The following is a 16,718-nucleotide window of genomic DNA, read 5'->3' on the forward strand; positions in this document are numbered from 1 at the left end:
AGTGCCCATCAGTGCCACCTCATCAGTGCCCATCAGTGGAGGAGAAAAATTTCCTTTTTTCAAAATTTTATAACAGCCTATGAAAAAATTTTTTCAAAATGTTCAGGCTTTTTTGTGTGTTTAGCAAAAAATAAAAACCCCAGTAGTGAATAAATACCACCAAAAGAAACCTCTATTTGTGTGGAAAAAAATATAAAAATGTCATTTAGTGTTGCATGACCGTACAATTGTCATTCAAAGTGTGAGAGCGCTGAAAGCTGGAAATTGGCCTGGGCTGGGAGGGGGTATAAGTGCCCAGTAAGCAAGTGGTTAACAGACCAAAAGGAAGCAAGTAAAAAAGTCAACTATTGGGGTTTACACAAAAACTTTCTATCATCTGTCAAAAGACAACAACAATTGCCTTTTAATAATCATGTTGTATACAGACTGGATACAGCTGCAACTCCAGCAATTCCAACAATATACTGCATACACTATGAAAAATTAAATCCCCGAAAACAACTCTTGTATTGAGAGTAATATATTGATCTCATTAACTGACTTTCACCGAGGCTGGGTTCACACTAGGTTTGCCCACATCCAATTCGCAGGGCAGGAGATTGCGACCGGCTCCCTATGGAGCTGGTTCACACATCTCTGTTGTGGCTGTGGCTGCAGAGCGGCTTGCACAGGAGTCCTGTGCGTCTTTGGCTCAGTTTCAGGGCTGAATTCAGGCAAAAATGTGGCCCCGATTGCCCCCTGAAATAGAGAACAGGGACGCACCGGACCCCTGCTGTGAGCCGCATCTGACAGCAATGTAGAGTAATTTGATGCCAATATCTACCCTGTCAAGAAAAATATACAAGCCCTTATAAACCACACGATTCAGATGGAAAGATGATTTCACTCTATACTAACATGTCCTAATCAGACCAGTTTATTTTGTATTTGAGGAACAGCATAAATAGCTCTAGTTAATTAGAAAGTTACTCATTTTAGCCAGTTAACACCAGTGGGTGAGATAGCAATTATGAATCAGATTCATCTTTCCTCTAAAAAAGACAAAAAAAATATTTGACCAACAGAACTAAATTACATGTTGCACATGCTGCAGAAGTATATCATTTTCTTTGCTAGTGATACGATAATGTAAAAAAAATAATAGTAGTTTATAAGCCTTAACCACTTCAATACCAGGCACTTTCGGCCACTCCTGCCCACGTCAGTTTTCAGCTTTCAGCGCTGTCGCATTTTAAATGACAATTGCGCGGTCATGCTACACGGTACCCAAACACATTTTTTATCATTTTCCCTTGTGTTTTTCCCTTCACTGACGGCCACTGATGAGGCGGCACTGATGGGCACTGATGAGGCGGCACCGATGGGTACTGATAAGTCGGCACTGATAAAGTGGCACTGATATGTTAATTGATGGGCACTGATAGGCGGTACTGATGGGCACTGACAGGCGGCACTAATGGGCACTGCCAGGTGGCTGTGATGGGCACTGAAAGGTGGCACTAATTGGCTCTGATAGGTGGTACTGATTGGCACTGACAGGTGGCACTGATGGGCAGCACTGATGATGAGATACTGACAGGTTTGACTACTGGACACTGATTGGCACTGTGATGGGCACATATTAGCACTGATACGGTCACTGATTGGCACTTTGATGGGCACTATCAGACTTTTTAATGGGGCACCACCTCACCACTTATGGGCACTTTTCAGCTGCTGATGGGCACATCTGAGGGGGCTGTGCTGATAATCAATGTGCTGATCATCAGCACAGACCCCCCTCTGACAGGGAAAGCCGCCAATCGGCTCTCCCTGTCAGAGCAAACCGGGAAATGCTGTTTACCGGCACTTCCTGGTTCACATGATGATCACCTGTGATTGGTCACGATCGGAGATGCGGGTTGCCAGACTGACACGCCACACTCGCGGGTGCGAGTGTGAATAAAACAATGTTTTTCTCGACGTGATTACTCTCAAGCCTGCCTTGCATACACACGATCGTGATAAAAAATGCTCGAGCAAAGCGCGGTGACGTACAACACGTAAGACGGCACTATAAAGGGGAAGTTCCATTCGAATGGTGCCATCCTTTGGGCTGATTATGCTAATTTCCTGTCTCATAACTTGCTTCTGAGCATGCACGTTTTTTTTCCATGTCGTTAAAGCGTACACACAACCGTTTTTCACGTCGAGAAAAACAACAAAGTGAAAAACAACGAGAAAAAATAGAGCATGTTCTAAATTTTTAATACCCATTTTTCTCGACGAGAAAAATGCTATGGAGCCTACACACGCCCGTTTTTAACGACCAATTTAAAAAATTACATTTTTCTCGTCATGAAAAACAGCCGTGTGTACGCGGCTTTAGATGTTGTAACTGCACTAGTTTTCATTTTTCAGGCTTTTCGCTTTATTTTCACCTGGTGATCCAGCCAGTAAGTCTGTTATTTTTCAACATACTTTAACAAACCCAACTCTTAGGACAATGAATAGCTTAGAGAGCTGAGACAAACCATTTAACACGGACAGGTGCTTAGAATGATCAGCTTTTATTTATTTATGTCAAACCTTTATCCCAAAAAGAAAAAAGATATGTTCTCTGTAACACTTTTCACTTCATGCTTGCAGCTTTAATTATTCCTATGCTTGTGTGCAGATAATCACGGATGCTTTCTGAAACACCTTATAAAGTATGAATTAGTGAAGTCCATCCAAATCTGCTAGCCTAATATTACCCTCGCGGCACATAACACAGGCAGCTGATCATTTGCATGACGTCACCGCGCTTGCGCACAATAGCCCCTCTAAACCTGCATTTAAAGCTTGCCGGAATGCAGTCTGTGAGAACTTCCCTTCTGTCCGGTACACAGAGGAGAAGTCTCGCAGTGTTTAGCTCCTTCCACTCTTCCTGATACTCCCCTGTGTGACTAAAGAAGACGTCACAAAAGGGGAGTGATAGAAAACAGCAGCCGCAAACACAGCAAGAATGGTTACCGTGCATGCGCAAGATTACACAGTAAGGGCAGAAGCGACGTCATAATTTGAATCACATTACACCAGTACAAATGGCGCTTGAGATTCCCGGAAATACAGAGAACGAAACCATCCTAAAAAAGTATTTGCAGGTCTCGTTTTTGGGGGACATATATATATATATATATGTATTGCATTGCAATGAGCTGTTTTAACTTAATAATTGAAAAACTGCAAAAATTGGCCGGGGTTTACTTCAGAATCATGATCTCTATTTTTATTCTCAGTTTATCCAGAATTGTGTAGCTCTAATACATAGCTTGTGTATGTATCATTTTGTTCTATTTAAAGTCATGTATAGAAGGTAGGGCCCGAAAGTGACTCAAGCCCAGGGGCCCCCACCACCCTAAGTCCTGCCCTGTGCAGGGCTGTTTCCATTCAGTGGTTCAGGAGCGATTCAGGTGCGAAATTGACACTTAAATCACACCTGAACCAGACTGAAAAAGGCACAAGACCCTTTTTTTAATTCGCACCTCAATTGGCCCACATGCATGTGAACAGGTTCCATTGAAAGTCGGTCTAGTTCACATGTTATGCAAAATGCATGTGGTTTAAAGGCATCTGATTCACATTTATGTGAACCAAGCCTTAATCCTCCATCCAGAGTGGAGGCACCTTAAGACAGGAAGTGTGTTACTGGCTGAATTACCAAATGAAATAAGGGGGAAATAAAGCTCTAACATTTTTTTTAACCACTTGACCACCAGGCACGTAAACCCAACTTAAAAACCAGACCAAATTTCAGCTTTCGGTGCTCCTACAATTTGAATGACAAATTACTCAGTCATACAACACTGTACCCAAATGAAATTTTCGTCCTTTTTTTCACACAAATAGCGCTTTCTTTTGGTGGTATTTAATCACCGTTGGGTTTTTTATTTTTTGCGCTATAAGAGAAAAAATACTGAAAATTCTGTAAAAAAAAAATGAATTTTTCTTTGTTTCTGTTATAAAATTTAGCAAATTTTGTATTTTTTCTTCATTCTATTGCATAATGTGAAAGATGAGTAAATAGATACCCAACATGTCACCCTTCAAAATTGCACACGCTCGTGGAATGGCGCCAAACTTCGCTACTTAAAAATCCCCATAGGCGACGTTTTAAATATTTTTACTGGTTATATGTTTTTAGTTACGGAGGAGGTCTAGGGTCAAAATTATTACTCTCGCTACAACATTTGCAGCGATACATCACATGTGTGGCTTGAACACCGTTTTCATATGTGGGCGGGACTTATGTGTGCGTTCGCTTCTGCATGCGAGCACATGAGGACAGGGGCGCTTTAAAAATATATATATATTTTATTGTTCACTTTTGAACACGTTTGTCCGCCCAAAAAAATTTTTTTTGATCACTTTTATTCCTATTACAGGGAATGTAAACATTCCTTGTATTAGGAATATGGCATGACAGGTCCTCTTTACAGTGAGATATGGGGTCAATAAGACCCCATATCTCACTTCTAGGCTGGGAAGCAGAGTATTGCGGGGTATTGCAGAGCATTGTGGGGTATTGCAGAGCATTGTGGGGTATTGTAGAGCATTGCGGGGTATTGCAGAGTATTGCGGGGCATTTCAGGGTATTGCAGAGTATTGCGGGGTATTGCAGAGTAATGCAGAGTATTGCAGAGTATTGCAGGGTATTGAAGGGTATTGCAGAGTATTGTGGGGTATTGCAGAGTATTGCGGGGCATTGAAGGGTATGGTGGGGTATTGCAGAGTATTGTGGGGTATTGCAGAGTAGTGTGGGGTATTGCAGAGTAGTGTGGGGTATTGCAGAGTATTGTGGGGTATTGCAGAGTATTGCACAGTATGGGTATGGAGCAGAGTATTGTTAGTATGGGGCAGGGATGGCTGAGCAGGGATGGATGGCTGGATCTGTGACTGCATTTGTCACAGATCCAGCCCACAGCACTCGTGTTGCATCCGCTCTCTCCCCTCTCCTCTCACGCATTCAGGAAAAAGCTAAAGACCCACCTCTTCTGAAAGATCTGTACTACTCTGGATGACAAGCGCCTTGAGGCGATTAAGTTCGCATTTGCTGCGCTATACAAGTTACTCACTCACTCACTCACTCACTCACTCACTCACTGTACCGTTCGGTACAGAGAGGGGAGGGAGGAACCGACGTCATCACATGACGCCGGTCTGTTTAAAAGTGATCGCTCCGTCATTGGACGGAGCGATCACGTGATAAACCGCCGCTATCAGCGGCGATTTACCGTGATCCGGTATGTCACAGACATTCCCGTGTGCACACCCCAGGGGGCGCGCGGGAGCGTGATTCTGGGAGGACTTCCATGGACGTCCTCCCAGAGTTAAGGAACCGCCTTGTAGACGTCTTTCGTCTATAAGGCGGTGATTAAGTGGTTAAAATGCAGCCACCACATCTCAGGATTAGAAAGTTGCAATATATTACATTTTTGTTTTTGGGTTGACTATGTCTAAGGCCCTGTACACACGAGCGGATATCCGATGAAAACGGTCCGCCGGACCGTTTCCCTCGAACATTTCTGCTCCGGATTTTGATCTGATGGCTGTACACACCATCAGATCAAAATCCCCACGGAAAACATACGCGGTGACGTGGTCGCGCCGTCGCCGTGACGATGACGCCGCGACGTGCGCGACCCTGGAAGGTAAATACTTCCACGCATGCTTCGAATCACTTCGACGCATGCGAGGGATGGGGATCGGTCGGACTTATCCGGTGAGTCTGTACAGACGACCGGATAAGTCCGACGGACAGGTTTCCAGTGGATAGATTTCTTAGCATGCTAAGAAATTTTTATCCGCTTGAAAACGGTCGGCTGGACAAATGTCTGCCGAAAAATGTCCGCTAGGCCGTACACACGACCGGATTTGTCTGCTGGAACTGATCCGCGGATAAATCCCAGCGGACAGATCCGGTCGTGTGTACGGGGCCTCAAGCAAAATTTTTGAATAAAGTATAAAAGATATAAAATCCATGTCAGTTCTTGCTGCTCTATAGCCTCGTACACACGATCAGATTTTCGGACGACTGTTCGTCAACTTTCTTGTTGCATGCTAGTCTCCTGTGGAAAGTGAAAAGGTTACTCACCATACAAAAATTTTACAACTTCAAGTGACGTTATGTGTTCAATAGTTTTGTATGTGTTCTTCCGTTTCTGAGCATGTGTAGTCTTGCCCATACGTTTTTCTTTATACGAATACCGGAATAATTAAAGCGGATGTGCCATGGGAACAAAATATTAAAAGTCAGCAGCTACAAATACTGCAGCTGCTGACTTTTAATATTAGGACACTTACCTGTCCTGGAGTCCAGCGCCGATCGCAGCAGAGCACGAGCGATCGCTCGTCACTCTGCTGCTCCCCCCGCCATCCACGCTGAGGGAACCAGGAAGTGAAGCGCTGCGGCTTCACTGCCCGGTTCCCTACGGCGCATGCGCGAGTCGCGCTGCGCCCGCCGATTGGCTCACACGCTGTGTGCTGGGAGCCGAGTGTTCCCAGCACACAACGGGCGACAGACGGGATGTGACGGAATGCCCGTCTTTCGCCCGTAGCGTGTGGCCGGAAGTGGGTGCAAATACCTGTCTTTAGACAGGTGTCTGCACCCCCCTCCCCCCTGAAAGGTGTCAAATGTGACACCGGAGGGGGGGAGGGTTCCGATCAGCGGGACTCCACTTTAGGGTGGAGGACCGCTTTAAACTAAAATCGGATATTGAGTTCACGTATGACAAAAATGTTATAGTCTGCACATCCAGCTTTTGTCGGATGAAAAAACAGAATCGGCTGTTGAAAACACCGTACTAACGATCCAAAAATCGGCAAATGGCTCGTCGGATGAAATTTTACTTCCCTTTTCCATATCGTGTGTACGGGCCTTAAGTGTCCTGTATGGAAGATTTCCTTAAATTTCATATCCTGGAAACACAATAAGTGAGTGGAAATCTCTCCCAAGTGAGGGAAAGCAAAATAGTTGTCTTAATTTAAACGATTTACCCTCACCACTTGTTAAGGGTGCCAACTGTATAAGTTTGGATTTGCCATTACCTTTTTCTCCCATTTAAGTGTTCAGTATGAAAAATATCAAGGCTGAATCTCCCCATTAAGTTTACAGTCAACAAAAAAAAGAAAATTTTGACATGGGTTTATGCACTCTCCTACTTTATGCAACGCTACGAAAAATGTTTTGCTTACAATATACTTTAAAGTGAGTCAGTTGTTTTATCATTTGAATGTAAAAATCAAGCCCAAGAGAATACATTACAAGATGTCTGTTAAAACCAAGTGTTAGCCAGACATTCTCTGTACCTCCTTGGACCTGCTTTCACAATGTAAATAAAGACTTGATTTGCCAGTAGAAAGAGGCCTCAGCTACAATCCACTGGTCAAATTGGAGTACCTTGGTGAGCAATAAACAGGTGCACGGGGGTGCATGACTTTAGCCCTAAAGGTAGGGGGGAAATTACATATATGGAAACATAATATTACTTTAATTCAGATATCCAATACATTCTGACTTGGTCGCTAGGAAAGTTATGTAATGTGAGCAGGTTTGTCGCTACAGGACAGGCAAAACAAACAATTGCTTGGGGCCCCGAGCTGGCCTGGGGCCCCCAACTTCCCCTTCCCAGGCTGTAGCGTGGCAGAGCTCCTCTTCCTTCCTCCTGGAGTCCTGTCAGTCCGGCGTGGTACAGGAGATTCAGTTTTCTGTTCCCGGCCGGACTGACAGGAAGTGCACACTGAGTGCTCACTTCCTTTCAGTCCGGCAGGGAACACAGGAAACTGAATCTCCTGTACCGCACGGTACCCGGCCCAGCCCGGGCACTATCTGATAGGGGACTGGGGACCCATAATGATAGAACACTGGACTGACAGGAGGAAGAGGAGCTCGGCCACGCTACAGTGGCAGCCAACAGGGAATAAGGGGAGGTGAGAATAGAAAAACATAGGGACTGGGGGAGTAAAAACATGGGTGTAAAAAAATAGTGTAGTGCTAACTTAGGCTTTGCATGCGGGGGGGGGGGGGGGCTTGGGGGTAAACCTAACTTACGCACAGCCCTATTCACGTAGGACTTAAATTTCGACAGGTGTTCCGACGTCCATACGTTAACATGGCTTACCCCTGCTTTATGAGGGGTAAAGTTACGCCGGTCGTACGCCTTACGTAAACAGCGTATAGTAATGCGCCGGGCGCAAGTACGTTTGTGAATCAGCGTATCTTGCTCATTTGCATATTCAACGCGTAAATCAACGGAAGCGCCCCTAGCGGCCAGCGTAAATATGCACCTAAGATACGAATGCGTAGGAGACTTACGTCGGTCGTATTAAGCCAAAATTCAGGCGTAACTTGTTTTAAGAATACCGCGCATAGATACGACGGCGCATCTTTTAACTTACGTGGCATATCAATAGATACGCCGGCGTAAAATGTTCCTGAAATTACCATTCTTAACAGGCTGTAAAATTTGCAAAACACAATGGGCTTGTTGCACAAAAAAAGGCAGATTTTTTTGTGCAATGCAGACACTTGGAAACTTGCTGTATGCAGACTGTGGGTATTCTGCAAGTTCACAAGCCACTGGAAATTTATATCTGGCATGTTAACTCCAAGCAAAAAACTAGCCAAGTAAAGCCCTGTACACGCAGTCGGGAATCCCATCAGGAAAAAAATTTAGGTTTTCCTGACGGAAATTCCTGGCAAGCTTGTCCGTGCATACAGACGGCCATTTAAAAGAACCGCCGTTCTTTTGAATGGCAAAAACGTGGTGACGTCATCGACTACGACAAAGCAGCGCTCGTCACATTCGATGCCGTCGCCGCCCTCTTGCTACACCTCACACTACCTTTGTATGCTACCGCGCATGCATTGAAGTCTCATCGAGCATGCGCGGGTTTACCTGGGGACAGGTAAGCATACAGACTTTTGGTTTTCTCAGCAGGAAACACTCTGTCGAGAATCCCGACGAGAAAATAGAGAGCAGGTTCTCTATTTTTCTCGTTGGGATTCCCGATAGTTTCCTCAAAGAGAAAGCATACACACGCACAGTTTTCACGGCAAAAAGCTCTCCCAGCAGCTTTCTTGCCAAGAAAAATGGTCGTGTGTACGAGGCTTAACAGTTGGTCAGTTTTCAACCGTTAACATTCTGCTGTCAGCTGGGAATCCCCAGCTGTGGCATCAGGGATTAGGGAGTCATTGGTTGTTAGGATGTCAGTGGGTGAAATAATCAAAGAGACATTCTAATTTTCAGAATAGGTCATGCAAAAAAAAAGTCAGAAACTGTGGACATACTAAAAAAAAAAATGGTCAGGGACTGAAGACATGCTACAGGCATTATCAGAAATGGAAAATCTGCTCCAAATGCCATTACTGGGTTTTATAAGTCTCATACCAAACCATGGCCACCTTTCTGGGTTCCAATGGTGGCTATGTGGTGTTAGGTCTGGAAATTGGAGCAGACAGCAAAAAAAAAAGAGTAGGGGTGCAGCTGACCCTACTGGAGGATGATATCAGTTGAAGGCAATAGGGGTTCGGCAGCCTTGCTGTAATCACAAAGTGGTAACATCTGACGCCCTTCTGCCTATAAACACTCGCCTAACATGCCTAAAGAAATATGCTACCCATAGGTACTGATGCTTTAAACTGCAGGTGATCTATCCTGGAACTACCTGTAAGTACACAGAAACCAAACAAGATATTGATATGACTTATACATGTTTTTATGTTTTTTGGCAGAGTTAGGATTTTACCTAATACCAGGTTTCATATATATATATATATATATATATATATATATATATATATATATATATATATATATATTTTTTTTTTTTTAATTAATCATTCTTAAATTATTGCCTTGTGTTTGCTTACATTTTCTTTAATTTACAAGATCTAACATGAAAAAAGCCAAAAAACCTGTGTAGGGTTTCATAATCAAAGAGTAGATTATTAACCAGCTGGGTAATTTTTTGAGCAGCAACAGTCAGGTGAAGAACAACGATATTAAATTCCCTGTCACTTGCTTTGCTTTTGAACTTTCCCCCATAAATGAATCATGCCTACAGATAGTCAGTATATAAATGACTGAGAGATTACATAGCTGACTCGCAATAATATGGAAATTTCCCCTCTGTTACATACAAACTTTTTTTTCTTTAAAAGTACAGTGGTAGCTTGATTAACCTTTTTCTTTTCACTAAATCACCCACATATTTTCTGTGCTCATTATCTACATCCTGTCTGTGTTATCAATTTACGGCGCTACTATTCTCAGTTAGGTTCTCTACCACCACTAAACACTGTCATGAGAATTGTAATTTCACAGAACATAATGCAGTGTAACATTCAAGAGTAAGGGCCCCCTTGTGGTGTTGGTTGGTGGTTAAACGTTGGTGATCAGTGGTGTGAAACATGCAAAGCAAATGAGAGCGCATGGCTGCCCTAGTATAATACAGTTTTTAATGATTAAAATTAAAGATCAAAGGTAGAGGTTTGCACTCACAAACATGGGACATGAATGGCATGTACAGCTGGATTTATGTCTCCTTTCCTGGTCTGTATGGCTTGGGTTGGCTGATGGTGTGGGGTGTTAGTTCAAACCCTGCTTCAGGTGACCTGAAGAAGGAGGCCGTACCTCCGAAACATGTAGTCTTGAAAACTTTTTGTGAGCTAGAGGAGACACTACACTCACTTACATTCCCCTTTCCGGCAGTGAGTGACGTCACGCAGTGCCGGCTGGAACGTGCGCGTGTTTAGCAGGAGACACAGCCTGAAGGTACTTGTGGGTTCAGTGCTGATTTGTTTTTTTGTGTGTTTGTGATCAGTGGTGTGTGTCCTGAAACATTAGTGTTCAGTGGTAAGTGTAGTGCTCATCTACATTGGTGGTTTGTATCCTACCATACATTGGTGATTTGTGTACTCTGTCCTAAATTAGTGGTCAGTGTGCTGCCTTTTTAACATTGTGGTGAGTGTAATTTGCTCCCTTTTATCAGGTTTTCCTTTAAATACTGTGCATTGCACCTTTGCAAATGCTAACTTCATAGAAGTTTCATAAGTCTAAAAATGACAAAAAACTTCCTAAAACTCATGTACAAAGGACAATCTAATTGCTTTCAGTTGTCGAGTTCCAGACAAACTTCTCTTCCCCCTACATAGAGATCCATTTTTCAGTTTTTATCTGGTAAGGGCTGTGTTATCTTTGTTAATGCTGAGAAGATATATAAACTATACAATATATATTTATATTTATATATATATATATATATATATATATATATATATATATATATATATATATATTGTGATGTTGGGGGTGTTTAGCTCTCGTGGTAGATGCGTTTTCTTGCAGTGAGTCGACACCAAACAGGCATATAACGTTAACGGCCTGGAAGCCCACGTTTATTAAATGAGGAAAAATAAAACAAAAGTCCACTCAGGAATCCCACGCAGGGATTTAAACAATGTTCAGAAATAACTGAAAATACCAGCCCGCCTGGCTACTCTTCGACAGCACTGCTGCCATAGGTACTGGTCCCTTAAGCCAGCAGCTCCTCCAGACCCCCAATCTTGGGTGCACATGGCTTTGAAGCCCTTCATTATATGAGCTGTGTGCACCTGGGCACACACCCTGCAGGCTGTCTATAAGATCTGGACACAGGGTTGGAGATCCCGTCCCACCCATATCTCTGAAGGTTCTCCAAGCCACAGAGCCCCATGTAGAAATAGAAAATGTTTTTAAATTTAAGCTCTGCAGCTCTGCACTCAGCTGATATGTAGCCTCTGGGGCAGATCCACAGAGCGAGTACGCCGGCATATCTACTGATACGCCGGCGTACTTTCAAATTTCCTGCGTCCTATCTTTGGTTTGAATCCTCAAACCAAGATACGATGGCATCTGTGTTAGATCCGACAGGCGTATGGCTTCGTACGCCTTCGGATCTTAGATGCAATACTTCGGCGTCCGCTGGGGGGAGTTTTCGGCGTTTTCCGCGTCGAGTATGCAAATTAGCTATTTCCAACGATCCACGAACGTACGCACGGCCGTCGCATTCTCTTACGTCGTCTCTAGTCGGCTTTTTCCGGCGTATAGTTAAAGCTGGTGTTTTGCGGCGTATAGTTAGACTTGCCATGTTAAGTATGGCCGTCGTTCCCGCGTTTATTTTGATTTTTTTTTGCGTAAGTCGTCCGCGAATCGGGATGGACGTAATTCACGTCTATGTTAAAAAATATGACGTCCTTGCGACGTCATTTAGTGCAATGCACGGCGGAAAATTTAGGGACGGCGCATGCGCAGTTCATTTGGCGCGGGGACGCGCTTCATTTAAATGAAACACGTCCCCTACTCGCCGATTTGGATTAGGCGCCCTTACGCCACGAGAGATAGACTACGCCGCCGTATCTTACGGCGCAAATTCTTTGTGAATTCGAAGTTTAAAAAAGTAAGTTACAGCGGCATTGCGTATCTCCCATACGCTGCACCGGTGCAGATCTCTGTGGATCTGCCCCTCTGTGTCCACTTTAATCCCATCTTCATTGGGACAGAGCCTCGCTCTGCCACAATATATATATATATATATATATATATATATATATATATTATATATATATATATAAATATACATACTGTATATATTATCCAGTGGTTGCCACTGCACACTTATCAGAGAGAAAAAGGGCCCGGGTGTGCAGAAAAGCCTGTAGTACTGTACACATAGTCCAAAAGAGAGAGCGGCACTCATGGGTCTTGAGAGGTTAACACGCAGTGAAGATTTTACTTCAACATTTGTATGAGGCACAAGCTTCGACATTTTTATAAAACAAACTTCTGCCTCGTTGAAAGGTTGAAATAAAATATTCATTGTGCGTTTACCCCAAAATCCCTTATTCGAGCATGCTATCCAGGAGACCAGGAAAGGGGGGAATGAGCGAGCCCTCTCCCCTCGAACCATACCAGGCCACATGCCCTCAACATGGGGTATGATGAACGCTGGCCATCAACCCAAATAGGAATAAAAAGCTATGCACCCGACAAAGGCTCAATAGTTCCTAAATAACCAAGCAGCAGTGCCACAAGTGACATCACCGGATGACCCCTGCCCCAGGTCGATTACGTTACAAGGGGCAGGTGGTCCCGTCCCTTAGTTAATTAAGAACTGTCAGCTGGTGGAACTGTCAGATGGTGGGAGCCTTTTGACAGGTGCAGAGTTCTTTGTTTTTTGCGGGGGTTGGTGGCTGGCGTTCATTGTGATTGACATTGGATCTACTTTGGGGGACATTTTTTTGGTGTTTTTTTTTAATAAAGGACTTGTCAAAAACTGTGTTTTTACATATATTTTACACTTTTTTGGTGAATGAGTAGTGGAACTCTAAGAGGAAAAGTTGGAGCCTGAAGAGGATGGGTGTGGTTCACAGGAAGGGATGGGCCATATTTAAATTAGGGGGTGCACAAGTTTAATCAGGTCTAGGGCAACACAAAACCTAAATACACCACTGGGCGATCCCCACACAGTTTTTTTTTTTTTCAAATTGTTTAATTGCTGGCAATTTAGCTAGAAGGAAAGGGAATTATGTCACACACTTTTTTTGATTGGACAGTCACAGTACATTGAAATTGCAATAAAGTCACACTTAAATCGGACCAAATTGCACCACTTTGAAGTCGCACTCGATTTGAACAGGTGTGAACAGGGGCTAAATTACATTTAGTTAAAGAAGTTCTTGTCACAGATTATCCACACCAACACAGATTTTTAACACCACTGCTCTACTGTCTTCCAAAGACCCATAAACACTTGCAAAATTCACCAGGTTTCCCTATTGTGGCAGGAATTAACACACTATTGGCCATCTTGCTGGACTAACATCTGCATCCTAAAGTAACAGGCATTAGGTCTTTTCAATTTGATGTGAGAGATTTTTGAATCACCTGTCACATGTACTGTAGGTAATTCCCTAGCACATTGTTTTTTATGCAGTATGGACATTACCAGTCTTTACATCTCCTATGAAGAAGGCTCACAGGTTATTAGTAGGGTGCTGAGTGATATGCATCTCCCAGATGGTTTAAAAGATTTTGTGTCACAATTTTTTCGAGATTGTACTTAAACAGAACAATTTTGTTTTTGATAATTAGCTTCATTAGCAGCTAGGAGGGACAGCACCGAAATAAATGTAGCACCCAGCTTTTCTATTTATTTAATTACCAGTTACAGATATCTTTCACAGTATCTGATTTTTGAAGCACGTGATTACAGCCAAAGGCATTGCTCTCTGAGCCCACCCAGTTGTGAGACAATAGCGAATAAATAGTCACTATTTCCATACTGATCCTCCTCCCGGCCAATCAGGAAGCGGGTCCTGAAATCCGTCATCCAATTGGCTGAAAGGACAGGCGACCCTACTGGATGCCTAGGAGGAGGAGGGAGGAGAAGCACAGTGGAAGCCACTGTGATGTAGAGGAGATGCCCGTTCATCGCCCGTAGGAGTGCTGCCTGTCCACAACCTAGATGGGGTAGGTGCGGGGCTATTTGACCGAACGTGAGACACCTGGGGGAGGTGCCACCGGCCGCCCGAGGGGGGTTGTTTGACGCCCCCCAAAAAAAAACACCAGCTGCCACTGCTTCTAACCCATTGTTCCCTTGTGACTCTGCATCATAGGACAGGCTGTTGTCATGCGACCAGAAGCAGTGGGGCTAGCAGGCTTCTTCACTGCCTGCACTGTTTCCATGCGGATCTGAAGTCTGGTGACTGGAACAACAGCAGGATTTAGCAAGTAACAGGGCATCGGGAGGTGGGTAAAAGTGCTGGGTAAAATGTCAAGAGTTGTGAGATTTTGGAGGATTTACTGACCACCATTGGGTGATTTCTGAGTTTCACCGATGACTTGACAGGTCTGCTCATAATAAGGGTGACCTGTCTGAGAAAGATGTTAAAAATGGCTGGAGAGAGGCCAAGGGGGCGGAGTTTGTTGAGATCTGGGACGCAGCAGCACGGTAAAGAAAACTTGGAAAATATGTTGTTATAATTTGGTGACCTCCTTTGGTAGGACTTGTTTGTTTTTCTATGAGGCCTGCATAGAGAGACAGGTAGTTGTTTGCTGTTTGTGGCCCATGAGGTCGTAGGGATTTTGGCAAATATGAGGCCTATTAGAATCCAATCTATGACAGTGAAGGAAAGCAAATTTGAAGGGTGCACTATCTGAGGCATGTGGCCATGGATCATATACTAACCATGTGCTTGTAGTGCAAAACATTTGGTGTATTAATAAAGAGCTCAATCTGCCAAGAAGGATTGCTACTAAAAGTAAACCCTCTCCCTCTTTCTTGTGTAGTAGCTAGTGCTACCCTCCAAGCTTCTAAGCCCCATACACATGTTTCAGATATACTTCAGTATATACTGTATATTGAGAATCTTTGCAAATTTTTAACCACAAATAATGCCACGTACACACGACCGATTTTCTGTGACGTATTTTTTTTAATGTCATTAATAACAATCGTGTGTGGGCTTCAGAGAATTTTTCACAATCTAAAAAATGGGCATTTAAAATTTCAAACATGCTCTATTTTTTCACAGTTTTTAATGTTGTCGTTTTTAAGGTTATAAAAAATGGTCGTGTGTGGGCTTTAACGACGTGAAAAAAGCAAGTTATGATGAGACGGGAGAGCTTGTTCTGGTAAAACTACCGTTAGTAATGGAGTAAGCACATTCATCACGCAGTAACAGACTGAAAAGCGCGAATCGTCTTTTACTAACACAAAATCAGCTAAAGCTAGTAATGGAGTAAGCACATTCATCACGCAGTAACAGATTGAAAAGCGCAAATCGTCTTTTACTAACACAAAATCAGCTAAAGCTAGTAATGGAGTAAGCACATTCATCACGCAGTAACAGATTGAAAAGCGCAAATCGTCTTTTACTAACACAAAATCAGGTAAAGCAGCCCAAAGGGTGGTGCCATCCACATGGAACTTCCCTTTTATAGTGCCATCGTACGTGTTGTACGTCACCGCGCTTTGCTAGAGCATTTTTTTTTCACGATCGTGTGTAGGCAAGGCCGTTTTAATGATCGGGTTGAAAAAAACTTCGTTTTTTCTAGACCCTTAAAAACATTTTTAAGAACCCGAAAAACGGTTGTGTGTACGCGGCATCAGAGTTTTTCACCTTAATGCATTCTATGCTTAAGATGAAAAACCTTCTGTGCTGCAGCTCCTCCCAGACCCTCCCTTTTCCTTACCTGAGCCTGATCTAAACCAGCGCTGTGCACAAGTGCAGTGGCTCCAGACGCTGTCTCTCTTCTCATTGGACAAATTGATAAAAATCCAGTGACACAGGAGCAGGGGCAGGGCCCACTTGTTGTGTCAATGGACACAGCAGTGGGACTGGGGAGCGAGCCTGCACGGGTGCACAATGGAAAGCGGCTTTCCGTCAGGGGAAACCTGATGAAGAGGATGGACCTTGAATCAGAGTTTACAACCCCTTTAAGTTTGATTTAGAATTCAGACTCCAATAAAAACATATTATCAAATTTGAGACTTAAGTGGAATATTTTCAGGCTTAGAAAGGAAGTATTTTGACCTTTATGACTTCTGTGCTTCTCAAAGTGTTAAAGCAGTCTTAGGAGAGTGCTTATACTTAGCAAGTTAATGTTATACACTCAAACAGTGAGTTAGCCCACAAAGCATGATTGCCGTGGTTA

The 16,718-nt window shown here is 43.5% G+C and overlaps 1 protein-coding gene across 1 annotated transcript in view; it reads right to left on the reverse strand.

Annotated features, from left to right (window-relative positions):
• LOC120928261 (interleukin 18 receptor accessory protein) overlaps window positions 1–16,718 on the reverse strand; it is a 116,095-nt gene that overhangs the window by 71,574 nt on the left and 27,803 nt on the right. The gene's annotated exons all lie outside the window — the stretch shown is intronic.

The sequence above is a fragment of the Rana temporaria genome, chromosome 2 (assembly GCF_905171775.1).
Source record: "Rana temporaria chromosome 2, aRanTem1.1, whole genome shotgun sequence".
NCBI classification, from domain to species: domain Eukaryota; kingdom Metazoa; phylum Chordata; class Amphibia; order Anura; family Ranidae; genus Rana; species Rana temporaria.